At 35.5% G+C, this 13439-nt stretch overlaps 2 long non-coding RNA genes across 2 annotated transcripts; both read left to right on the top strand.

Annotated features, from left to right (window-relative positions):
- The first annotated feature begins 300 nt into the window (after nucleotides 1–300).
- LOC141330933 (uncharacterized) lies at nucleotides 301–5031 on the top strand. The gene is made up of 5 exons (XR_012355207.1): nucleotides 301–834; nucleotides 991–1081; nucleotides 1394–1483; nucleotides 1784–1865; nucleotides 4352–5031. It is a non-coding gene; the product is annotated as an uncharacterized lncRNA (long non-coding RNA).
- A 3003-nt stretch (nucleotides 5032–8034) lies between these two features.
- On the top strand, nucleotides 8035–10101 carry LOC141332397 (uncharacterized). Its single transcript, XR_012355301.1, has 5 exons — nucleotides 8035–8494; nucleotides 8846–8962; nucleotides 9104–9181; nucleotides 9266–9499; nucleotides 9584–10101. It is a non-coding gene; the product is annotated as an uncharacterized lncRNA (long non-coding RNA).
- Nucleotides 10102–13439: the final 3338 nt, after the last annotated feature.

The following is a 13439-nucleotide window of genomic DNA, read 5'->3' as shown; positions in this document are numbered from 1 at the left end:
CGTCAAAACTCCGTTACTCACAAATCATCACATCTCAAAGACGTGAATTGATTGACAGGTCTCTGTTAAACTAAACCAGTTAGGGTTGCGCTAACAAAAATGAGTTGAGGACTGCACTACACATTATATTACTGTGATACTTTGAGCTCGAACATATTAAAATAACATGACTAATGATAAAAGGCGGAGTAAAAACCCAGACAGCACACATACGTCGGGCCGATGTCGGCCCGTAAGCAGAACGTCGGCCTCGTAAACTCTAAGATCTAAAAAGGATCGGCCAGGCGTAGGCGGGTGTAATTTGGTCAGTGCTCTACTTTGCCAGCTCATCAAAGGTCGGCTCTGAGTCGGCTCACGACAGAAGGCCGATGCCGCGTTTTTCTGTTTGAACTTGTACGGTTACTCGTCTCTTAGCAACCCACCAGAGAGATGGCGACTCCCCCGGCGACATCCGTGGCTTTCAGGTAAGTTTTCACTTGAGTTTAATTGGAAAAAATATATTATTTTGTTAATTTTGTGACACTTTATAACTAGTAAGGCGCTTGGTGCACTGTAGTACAGGTAAAAGACTTTGCGTGAGCCCTACTTGAGACTTTGGCTCGTTTCCAAATAAGGTTAACTTGTTTAGCTAACGCTAATGGATTTTATTTTACTGTGTTTCCAGCTGTTTCTCTGAGGGGACGAGCTAACGTTAGACACTGAGCAGCAAAAAGCTTAGTTCAGAGTTTGTTTTTAGTTTTTATTTCAGTAGTGTTACACTACTTTGTCCTAACTAACGTTTTTCGTCGTGTTTTTCACTCTGTTACAGGCTGCCAGAAAGTCTCCGTCTCTACGGTGAGCCAGCTATTGTTGTGGTTCCTTTTTAAACTAATAGTCTGTTGGATAATGATTGAATGAGACTAGATTGATAATGTAATGTTTCAATTCTAGATGTTTACTTTTGTAAATACTGCGTGACTTTGACGTATTTTAATTTGTTGAATGTCTAAGTTTACACTGGAGAGGTTGCCATGGAAACGGGGCTGCAGCAAGACACCTGACACAAAACTCCGTCTCTCGCTGCTGTTGTCACTGCTTTTAGGTAAGTTTAGTGCTTAAAATCACACAATTAATACATAAAACTGTTCCTTACTTGTAATTGACGCGTTTCTATTGAATATTTACTTTGTAGAAATGGTTTAATGTCTTCGAAAAAGTCTGTTAGCATCTCACAGATGAAGTATGCTAACTCTAGAGATTGAGGTCTTGTTTATGAAACTTTTGGCTTTTTTGCTGACAATTTGTCTATGGGTTATTGGAAGTAGTCTCATTTATTGAACCTTAATGGCTGCCAAGTTCAAATGCGTCTTGATCTTGTACGGTAAACGCATACTGACAAAATATGTTCTTTCAGGGGGACAGAAATAAAGCCTCCACAACAGAAGGGAAGCTCCAAGGTTTCAAAATGTTTTAAGAGAGCTGCTGACAGAAGCAGGAAATACAGGTGAACCGAAGAAGCTCATAAAAATAACTTTAAGCATTTTTCACAATATATTTATCCTATATAACCATGTGTCTGTTAATGTCTTTTACAAAATTAAATATTTAATTATTATAGTAATTTTATGAAGCTTTTCACAGCTAAATGTAACTCTACTTAAAACTAAAAACATATTCTGTTATCTAATAGTATTTTTTTTTTTTTTTTTTTGCATTTTACCTGTACTTTAACTTGTTTCCTTCTAATAAACCACCAACTGCATACTAAATATTGTGGTCTCTGTGACAAATGTTTTGTTCCTAGATTCTTCCATGATGATGGCCTGTGGCACATCAGCAGACTCAGAGTGAACCTTCTTCTCCAAAGTGCTGTAAACCATTGTCTAGTAAGTAAAATATCAAACATACACTACTGTTTCGTAAGTTTTGGTATGGTAAAGTATCTTCTGCCCACCACAACTGTGTGTATTTGATAAATAATACAGTTAAACAGTAATATTGTGAAATTAATACAATTTAAAATGATTGTTTTCTATTTTAATATAGTTAGAGAAGTAATTTATTTATGTGATGCAAAGCTACATTTTCAGTATCTTTACTCCAGTCTTTAGGGTCACATGATCATTCAGAAATCATTAATCATGTGTTTGACTTAATGCAGGAGGATATTTTGATGAATAAAAAAAGTTTCTTTTATAATTTACAGCATTTGTTTGAAACATAAATGTTTCCTTTAACTTTTGATAATTGATAATGATAAGACATTGATAATTAGAAATTAAAAATATTTTTTGAGCAGCAAATCAGCATATTAGAATGATTTCTGAAGGATCATGTCACACTGAAGACTGGAGTAATGATGCTGAAAATGCAGCTTTGATAAAAAGAAATTTAATTTCACAATATATTCACAAAAATCTGTTGTTAAAGGGATGGTTCGAAGTAGAATTGACTTCATTGCTATGCACTCCGAAGCCCATGTAAATACCCCATCCGAAGTTTTTTTTTACCTTAGTCAAACATTTATGGAGATATTAGAGTTTTTCGAATTGCTTGTTACAGGAGTGAATGGTACATGTGATGTATCTCGTAAATTGCACCACTAAACGTGCAAGTAATCTTACCAAACTTGTGCAGTGGTGTAAATAGGTTATGTACTCACAAAACGCTGCATCGGAACATTTGTAAGTCCACCATGAGTGTTTTAAAAACACGTTTTAGCGGATCCCTACTAGTCTCAAAAACTACAAATGGCGACACGTCGACGTCACTTCCCTGGTTTGAAAAAAGCACGTAAAAGTCCTCCTACAAGTTGACATGCACACAGATGTAGTAGGAGGACTTTAATGAGCTTTTTTCAAACCAGGGAAGTGATGTCGACTTGTAGTTTCTGAGACTAGTAGTTCTCGGGTAAAACTTGGTTTTAAAACACTCATGGTGGACTTACAAATGTTCCGATGCAGCGTTTTGTGAGTACATAACCTATTTACACTACTGTACAAGTTTGGTAAGATTACTTGCACGTTTAGTGGTGCAATTTACGAGATACATTACATGTACCATTCACTCCTGTAACAAGCAGTTTGAAAAACTCTAATATCTCCATAAATGTTCGACTAAGGTAAAAAAAAACTCCGGATGGGGTATTTAGATGGGCTTCGGAGTGCATAGCAACGAAGTCAATTCTACTCCGAACCATCCCTTTAAATTGTAATAATATTTTACAATATTATTGTTTTTACTTCATTTTTGATCAAATAAATGCAGCCTTGGTGAGCAGAAGCGACTTATTTCAAAGACGTAAACTTTTGAAAGGTAGTGCACATTACAGTTATAATGTACCTCCCACTTACAGGGCTAGTTCACCTAAAAATGAAAATTCTGTCATTAATTACTCATGCCCATGTTGTTCCAAACCCGTAAGACCTCCGTTCATCTTCTGAACACAAATTAAAATATTTTTGATAAAATCCAAGAGCTTTCTGACCCTGCATAGACAGTGAGGGTAACCACCACAGTCAAGACAGAGAAGGGTAGTAATGACATTGTTAAAATTGTCCATGTGACATCTGTGGTTTAACTGTAATTTTATGAAACTATGAGAGTAATTTTGTGCACAAAAGAAACTAAATTTGTATTCTTGTAGCATCATAAAATGAAGGTTGAATCGCTGACGTCACATGGACTATTTTAATAACGCTTTTACTACCCTTCTGTGTCTTGACCGTGGTAGGGCCCTTGCTGTCTATGCAGGGTCAGAAAGCTCTCATATTTCATCCAAAACATCCTAATTTGTGATTTGAAGATGAACAAAGGTCTAACAGTTTTAGAATGACATGAGAGTGAGGAATTAATGACAGAATTCTCATTTTTGGGTGAACTAACCCTTAAAATGATACTGTGGCATATGTAGTCCATTCTGTAGAGACTGTGTCTGTTCCCTGAATACTGAGGGCATATAATATTTTTACCTTTGCTTCTACAAAAATCATTATTGTGATTAAACCAGATCACAATAAGCACAAATACAGGCATTAATACTTGGCCTGTAATGAGGTTACAAAACTCTGATAATAAAAAATTGATAATAGTGAGGATATACCAAAATCCACTAAAGTATAAGTTGCAACATTTTTGTATTTAATTCTTTAACTTTAAAACAGTCTTTCTGATAATGTCCATGGGTCAGGTACAATCTTTTTGTTTAAATTAATTTAAAATACACATTTTTAGCTAAGCATTTATATAACATTGCACTACAGTTATATGTAATTTAAATAAATCATCTTTGGTCTGAAATAATATGAACAGCTGCTATACTAATCTTTCTCCTTTTGCTTTCCTGTTTCTTTCTCTGGATGTCCATCCCAAGGTTACCAGAGGTTACGCCAGTTCAAGATCAGATCCAGCCTTACTTGTGAAGACTTCAGAAGACAGCAACACTCAAGTCTTCAGATGATGCCAGCTGTACATGGACATACAAAGCTGTGAAATATTATCCTTATATTGCCTTTAAGGGTATCAATTTTCAACCCGCTTTGTATTATTGCAGTGTTTCTATTATCTGTAAATGAGTTATGTGTACCTATAAATCCCTTTTTACTTATACTGTAAGCAACACTCTGCAGGATGACTCATAATGAAATGATGAGTTTTGACAAAAACACTTTTTGCATCAACAAAATGACAAAATACTGTGTTTTGCGTCATGCAGTAGAGTTTTGCTGACAAATAAACAGGGTATCTCTGAGAAAGAATAAACAACTTTTATATATATTAACAACTTTGTAACATACAAAGTGGATTAAAAATTGTTGAACTTACCCTTTAATAATGTTAAAGGATTGTGTTTAACTGAACACTTCACTAGATACTTTAGTAAGGTTTTATTAGAAAAGATTTTAAAATTTGTATCATATAACTTAAAACATTTTAACTGCTTGTTTGCTCGGTTTTTATTTTGTTGTAATATTGTACATCGGTTTTTGCCATGAAGATAGATTAGATTCTGATGTGGCAATAAAAATAGATAATTACCTTTATCTTTGAGCTGCTGTCATATGGACATTTCTTTGTTGCTAAAAGATCTTTCCCAGTAAGTCTCAATCACCTCTGGCTGATTAAAGTTTTTTTTTTTTTTTTTTACATTGTAACCTTGGAAAAATGGATTTTCTGTAAACCTACTTTGAAATGATAAGTATTATGAAATGTGTATATAATTATAGAGCAGTTAACCATGGTTTTTCAGTAGCAAAACTGTAGCAACTATAAGTATAGTAAACAAGTTTTTTTTTTTTTAGTTCATAAGGTTTTGATGCCATGGTTCTACTATAGTTGAATTGTAGTAATACTACAGTAAAACTGTGGTAAGCATGACTGTAGTAACCATAGTTTTTTAAAATCATAATAAATGTGGTTGCTATGGTTTTACTGCAAATACTGTAGTAATGGTTAGTTTTGTACTTACTGTGGTTTTAATGCAACAGTCATTGTTAAACGGTTATTGTAGAAAAAATATTGATTTAGTTTTTACTATGGTTTTACTGCAAATGCTGTGGTTAATCTTTGAAAGAGTGAATGATTCTCATTTGTATGTCACTTTTGATACAAATATATCTGATAAATGTATTTGTATGTTTAATGTCTACCTTGAAAATGTTAATAAACAAGCAACCGTTATTGAGAGTGGTGTCGTGTGTATTGTTTTATTATAAACCAGCGGCTCCTGCCGCGGGTGGTACGTTAGAATAGGAATGAGAGAAACGCCGGTGAACCGCGCCCACGCAGAGCAGCGGGGATTTAAAGCTGCATCGGCCGAATGTCGGCCGGACAGCATTTGCGATTAAATGCCGACATCGCGGCGACGTCTTGCCGATTAGCAAACGATCTCGGAGCGACATCGCGCCGATGGAATTTTGTAAGTCGGGACGACGTCGGCCCAACGTATGTGTGCTATCTGGGAAGCGGCTGATTGGGCTTTTTTTTTTTTAAAGCAGCCCAAATTTTGTCTTTCCGCCCAATGCCTTATTCTCCGGTCCAAGCCGATCAAAAGAAGCCAAATTGGACGGAAACCCGCCCAATCTGGCAACACTGACTGTGGGCGGTGCTGAGGAAATGTAGTTTCACGTCACGCAACAGGAGATTCGACTAGGAGTAAATACAATGCAGATATCTTCAAATATATTTGGGACTAGTCGAAACGGAATTAGAGATATCTCTAATTACCTTTGCGGATATATGACGCGTCTTTTAATGATATCTATAACACCATTACAGATATCTTAAATTGAGTTTTGACTAGTCAAAATATTTTTACAGATATCTTAAATCCGATTTCTTACTAGTGCAATTATATTTGCAGATATCTCTAATTGTCATTCTGACTAGTCAAATTATAATTATCACTCGTCAAAATACAATTAGAGATATCTGCAAATATAGTTATGGATAGTCTGAACAAAGGTTTAAATGCTAAAACGGCTTGCGATAGCAGTTGCGTACAAATACCACGCAGAATCTTCTACGGCAATTACGTCACCAGCGAGGCTCAGTTCGACCAGTTCACCTGATACGTGGTGTACACCTTCAAGCAGGCAAGTGACCGCAACAATCTTTTCATTATTTTAATTATTTCACTGTTTCTGCATCACTTGCATGGGGTCATGTGTTAAAACGGAAGCTTAGTGGAACAGTTAGCGCGGCTGCTAAGTTAGCCTACGATTGAGATTAGCCGAAGCTAACTTCTAGCTCATGCAGTTTGAAATCGATACATAAATAAAACTGTTTTTAATCATATTCACGTGGCTGAAATCAGCTCTACAAATCAACCAGCCTAGTATCGCGTATCATGTAAAAAGTCCGCACATACCATATTTTTACCATAGTAACGTTCACTGTTGCTCGACAATGTCATGTAAATGCACACTAACCACTAGCTTACTATGGTTTTACCACTGTAACTGTAGTCTTACTGTGGTATTTGTAGTATAAGCACACTAACCACTAGCTTACTATGGTTTTGCCACTGTAACTGTAGTCTTACTGTGGTATTTGTAGTATAAGCACACTAACCACTAGCTTACTATGGTTTTACCACTGTAACTGTAGTCTTACTGTGGTATTTGTAGTATAAGCACACTAACCACTAGCTTACTATGGTTTTACCACTGTAACTGTAGTCTTACTGTGGTATTTGTAGTATAAGCACACTAACCACTAGCTTACTATGGTTTTACCACTGTAACCGTAGTTTTACTGTGGTATTTGTAGTATAAGCACACTAACCACTAGCTTACTATGGTTTTACCACTGTAACCGTAGTTTTACTGTGGTATTTGTAGTATAAGCACACTAACCACTAGCTTACTATGGTTTTACCACTGCAACTGTAGTTTTACTGTGGTATTTGTAGGATATGCACACTAACCTCTAGCTTACTATGGTTTTACCACTGTAACCGTAGTTTACTGTGGTATTTGTAGTATATGCACACTAACCACTAGCTCACTATGGTTTTACCACTGTAACTGTAGTCTTACTGTGGTATTTGTAGTATAAGCACACTAACCACTAGCTTACTATGGTTTTACCACTGTAACTGTAGTTTTACTGTGGTATTTGTAGTACAAGCACACTAACCACTAGCTTACTATGGTTTTACCACTGTAACCGTAGTTTTACTGTGGTATTTGTAGTATAAGCACACTAACCACTAGCTTACTATGGTTTTACCACTGTAACCGTAGTTTTACTGTGGTATTTGTAGTATAAGCACAGTAACCACAAAGCTTACTATGGTTTTACCACTGTAACTGTAGTTTTACTGTGGTATTTGTAGTATAAGCACACTAACCACTAGCTTACTATGGTTTTACCACTGTAACCGTAGTTTTACTGTGGTATTTGTAGGATATGCACACTAACCTCTAGCTTACTATGGTTTTACCACTGTAACTGTACTTTTACTGTGGTATTTGTAGTATATGCACACTAACCTCTAGCTTACTATGGTTTTACCACTGTAACTGTAGTTTTACTGTGGTATTTGTAGTATATGCACACTAACCACTAGCTTACTATGGTTTTACCACTGTAACTGTAGTTTTACTGTGGTATTTGTAGTATATGCACACTAACCACTAGCTTACTATGGTTTTACCACTGTAACCGTAGTTTTACTGTGGTATTTGTAGTATATGCACACTAACCTCTAGCTTACTATGGTTTTACTACTGTAACTGTAGTTTTACTGTGGTATTTGTAGTATAAGCACACTAACCACAAAGCTTACTATGGTTTTACCACTGTAACTGTAGTTTTACTGTGGTATTTGTAGTATAAGCACACTAACCACTAGCTTACTATGGTTTTACCACTGTAACCGTAGTTTTACTGTGGTATTTGTAGTATAAGCACACTAACCACTAGCTTACTATGGTATGTCAAATAGCTGTGGTGTGGACTCATCCTTGGTGTGAAGAGGCCTTTAAACTGCTTACAACAAAACCATCAGCAGGTAATTATATTTCATTTTAGTTTGCTGTTAAATAATTTTTTTTTTTTTTCTAATGCTGCTTCCTTCTCATTTTGTTAAACTTACACAATTCTGCCTATTTCTCTTCATCTTATTTCTTTACTCCCTCACTTAACACATTATTTTGTGCTCTGTTGAAAAATAGAAGCTTAGAGTTTGCAAGATGGCCTTTTCTCAGACTCTGAATAGAAATGTATACAGATGAACTCAAGAGCCTGCTAGAGTTGCCAGGGAACTTGAGCTTGAAGTATATAATTATAACTGCTTAATTTATATGTTTAAACAACAATAATAATTAAAAATTGGGTCAATAAATATTGTATTGTTTTAAAGCTGAAGACCAAAAAATGCAAAGAAAATCAGTCCCAGCAAGCCAGTCCTGATGAATGAGGAATGAACATGGTCTTCTTGTGCCCAAACACAGAGCTGAAAAGTTGCACATTTCCACTGGTATGTATGCATGTATGTATGTATGCAATACATCAAGCAATGTAGTTACATGGGTTAGGGTTATATGGGGTATAGCAATTGATGTTAATCTCTCAAAAGACAGCAGTTACCATTTTCACATGCACTTCTTTTTTTTTATAGCTCCTAGAATTGGCATATCAACTGTGCTATCATCTCCAATTCCATTATCTGGAATTTGGGCAGGATTGGCCAAATATGGTGAGTACTGACACCTGCACCTATTCATCAACACTATTTCTCTGGAAATATTGTTGACTTATTGTTTTGTCTGTTTGTTTGAAGGAGGATGAAGCCAGTTGACGATATCAATTCAATGGCCACCAGATGCAGCATTGCAGCCTGAAACCACCAGTTAACTGCGATGAACACTGCATTCCTGAACAACTCTACTGTGACAGCTCAGATGTTACGGTCCATAAAATTAAACTTCACTGTTTACTCAGTTGTTTCAACTGAACAACTGCAAAATAGTTGTGAAGGGATCCTTTTGGCCTATATCTCCAACAAGAATCAATGGTAAGTCCAATGCAACAATTAAAAATAAAAATATATATTGTTTATTGATTTACAACACCCTAAATACATGTTATGTCCCTCCAGGATATTTACATCAGTTGGTGTGTGAGGAAAGCACAGAGGACCATCAGAGACTCCAGCCACCAGAGCCATGGATTACTCTCATCGTTACCATCAGGCAGAAGTTATTGCAGAACCTGCACCAGCAGACACATTTTTCCACTGGCAATTAGACTGCACTGAACTTGTACCAGAAACAATACACAGCACATCAAGCTCATATGCACAGCACTCTAATAGATGCACTGTCTGGACTCTAACTCACTATTATTCTGCACCATGACATTCTGTTTGCACTAATTCATTCCACACTGCGCTGCAAAGGTATGCGTACTGTGATTATTGTTTTAATTTCATGATCTCTGTATAGCATACTATTTACCATATTGTTCTCTACCTGTATTGAGTCCCTTATATGTGTGTGTTGCCTATATATTGAACATTTGTTGTCTTTACTGTCATGCTGCAGTTTGCACAAAAAAATGTCACCGCCTGTACACTTGTGATCATGGTATTGTGAAAATAAAGTGATATGATTTGAATTGGTCACATGTCTTTTGTCCGTCAGTTGTACTGTAGTGTGATGAATAACAACCGAAATTGTTCATGACATGGAAGGGGATTATTAAGATAGGGATATGGATAAGCAAGAGGAAGAAAACCAAGAGAGCTCTGATGATGAGCAGGAAACTGAATGTGATTCTATGATGCTGAAGACATTTAACCATGCATGCATTTGGGAGGCTTCATCTGGTTAAAATAACATGGTTTTAACATAACACACTTTTATTTCTCTTGAATATCATTTCAGGGTTCCCGCAGGGTCTTAAAAAGCCTTAAAAGCATTGAATTTATTAATTTGGAAATAATACCTTAAAAAGACTTTAAAAAGTCTTGAATTTTGATGTCTGGGTCTTAAAAATTGTGCTGTATGTAACTGTTCCGTGTTGTAATTTTCCTCAAAAGTTTCATTTGTCAACCACGATTATTTTGATTAAATGACGTTGTATAAATAAAGAGTGGCGGAAACAATAATTGAGAACGCAATGCAGCCCCGGGTCACAGTACAAAATACTGCGAACACGTAACGTTAATGCCTTCAGTAAATGAAGATCACGGGCTACAGCATCACAACCATAGACTACAACACAACACAACACAGACCTCAAGCAACAAGCAAAGGAGAAGCGCGAAAAATCAAGGAAAATCTCAGCATTCCACAGGACAGGTTGACTGACGGCGCACTCTCAGCGGCGCATGCGCACTCAGACACATGTCATGCACTCTCAGCCGCGCATGCGCAATTAGACACATGCACTCTCAGCCGCGCATGCGCAATTAGACACATGCACTCTCAGCCGCACATGCGCAATTAGACACTTGCACTCCAGCCGCGCATGTATAATCAGACATGCACTCTCAACGTGATACACAGGATTCAACGGCCGCACAGGAATTGTAAGTATATTTATTTGTACAAGATTAAGTAAAGTAAAATTGTTGTTTTTAATTCTTAGGTAAATGTTCTTAAAATTATTTTTACATTTATCTGATATTTCAGGCACACACAGGCACCTCGACGTAATGGACGTATTTTAAAATGGATTAGGGATTATTGTAAGTGTATTTATTTCATTCGCACAAGAATAAAGAGATGTGAAAGTGCTTTTTCAATTATAAGGTGAACGTTATCAAAAAACTATCCTGATATCTATCACATATATCGCGTCTGTGGTAATTGGGTACCTATTATAATTTATACGGTAAATTAGTGAAGAACTGTCTCAATTCAGTTTTGTTTAGACGGTGAAAAAATTAGTGTTTTACTGGGCTTGACCTGCTCTAATTGTTTAGACGAGGTGCTACTCAACATTATTTAATCTGAAGATGGTTTTTTTTATAAATAATAAAAGTAATTATAAAATAATCTATCTATCTATCTATCTATCTATCTATCGTCTGTCTAATCCATCTAAATATAATCTATCATCTAAATATAATCTGTAATCTTTCTAAATATAATGTATAGTATATCTAAATCTAATTTATCTATTTACGAAATTGTGCTTATTTCCTCCTTTTATCATATTTAAGTGTTTTCCTGGACAACCATATGGAAACGACTTTGGTGTATTTATGTTGATGGTAGGATGTACAATATGTTTGTGGTTAATTTGTGTTTTTGCTCTTAATACATACTTGTCTTTCAATTATTGTCTGCATTGTACATGTACTGAATGCCCCATTTGACTACACAGTTGTAAGTATTATTATTGTATTCACTAACACTGAGAAACTGAAACTTACAAAGGCCATTACCTTTTATGTTTTGAGCAGCTGGACATGGCAGAGCTGAGGAAATGGTGGTGTGTCATGTTGATAGAGAATTTTGGACTGGAACGCTAAATAATTGTTTTGTTTTTTTTTTGTTGTTGTTTTTGTTTTGTTTTTTGGCTTTTGAAAATTAAAAGCTTTCATGAGAGAGGAATTATGTAACATTTAATGTTCAATCTCTATTTTCCAGACATGGAAATTGTTTGCCCACTATGCTGAGGAGTCCAAAGCCTTCCTGAGAGGTGATCAGCAGCCTGTATTTTGGTTGTATAAAAGGAGGTTTGAAGAAATCTCTCAGGTAAAAGCACATACTTGAAGAATCATAAGGTTAAAAATAGCATGTTTTCTTGACAAACTAGGTAAACTTGTGCTGTATTTTTCTATACGTTCATGTAATTTGTACATGTTACTTTGTAGCTCCTCAGGAAAAGTGCCAGTTACCTTAAAAGGTAGTACTAAAGGTAACAGATTCAAACTCAAAATTCTAGGTAGATGAAATGTCTCTTCACCCGTGAGTTTGCATCGGAAAAGCAGGTGGTTCAGTCTATTTGAAAAGTAGGTGTTGTTAGAGGGATTGCAGTCATTATTGTTCAGCATATTTGTATATATCCTCTTTTGCATTGTTGTTTCTTAGGTGCGTGTCTTAAGACTGCAAGTCAGTGATGCATGGAGAACTCTGGGGATGATCTTGGCTCAATTCAGCTTCCTCGTATACTGTGCATGGAGGATGAAGAAGCTGCTGAGGCCTTGGACTGGTTCATCAAGGACGATCTTGTAGAGCCACTGATATTTGTTTTTGAATTTTTGCAAGACATGCATAATTATAATTTTTAGAGCATATTATTATCGAACACTACATTTAAAAACATAGTTGTTTATTTTTTTATGTAATGATTTTATAATATATTAGTAGTTATAGTAAGTAATCTTTCATTTATTTTATCTATGTATTAAAATTGTTTGACAACAGCAACTTAAATAACCCACATATCGTCACAATACCATGTCATGTTGTTTACTAAAGTAAACAATCACCAACAGCTGTGTTGAATTATTTTCCTGGTGTGTTTTGGAAGCATATTTAGCATTGAACATTGAATGTGAAAGCAACAGACTTTGACTTTTAATCTATGATTTAATAATTCATTATAAAATGTTAAATATACAGTAGTCAACTTTTAAAGTGGATCAAAAAAGTACATCAAAGTTGTCCTAGACAAAAATGTGTATTGTTTTGGTTTTAGGACATCTTTGATAAAAGATTTTGATCCACTTCAAATGTTGATTACTATATATACACATAAAATTCTCGTTGTGCAATGAAGGATTATAAATGGTGTTAGTCAATGACTTTATAATTCATTTTAAAGCTTATATATACAGTAGTCAGCACTTCAATCAAAGTTGTCCTTAATCCAAAACAATAACCATTCTTGTCTTACAGGACAAATTTAACTTTTTTGATCCACTTCAAACGTTGACCACTGTATAATGTTTCAGTTTAATTTTAATATAATTTATAATTATTATAAATAAGGAACATGTG

Source organism: Garra rufa, chromosome 3 (assembly GCF_049309525.1).
Source record: "Garra rufa chromosome 3, GarRuf1.0, whole genome shotgun sequence".
Classification (NCBI taxonomy): Eukaryota; Metazoa; Chordata; class Actinopteri; order Cypriniformes; family Cyprinidae; genus Garra; species Garra rufa.
The sequence above is the reverse complement of the archived record's forward strand: the minus strand, read 5'-3'. Positions and strand labels throughout refer to the sequence as shown.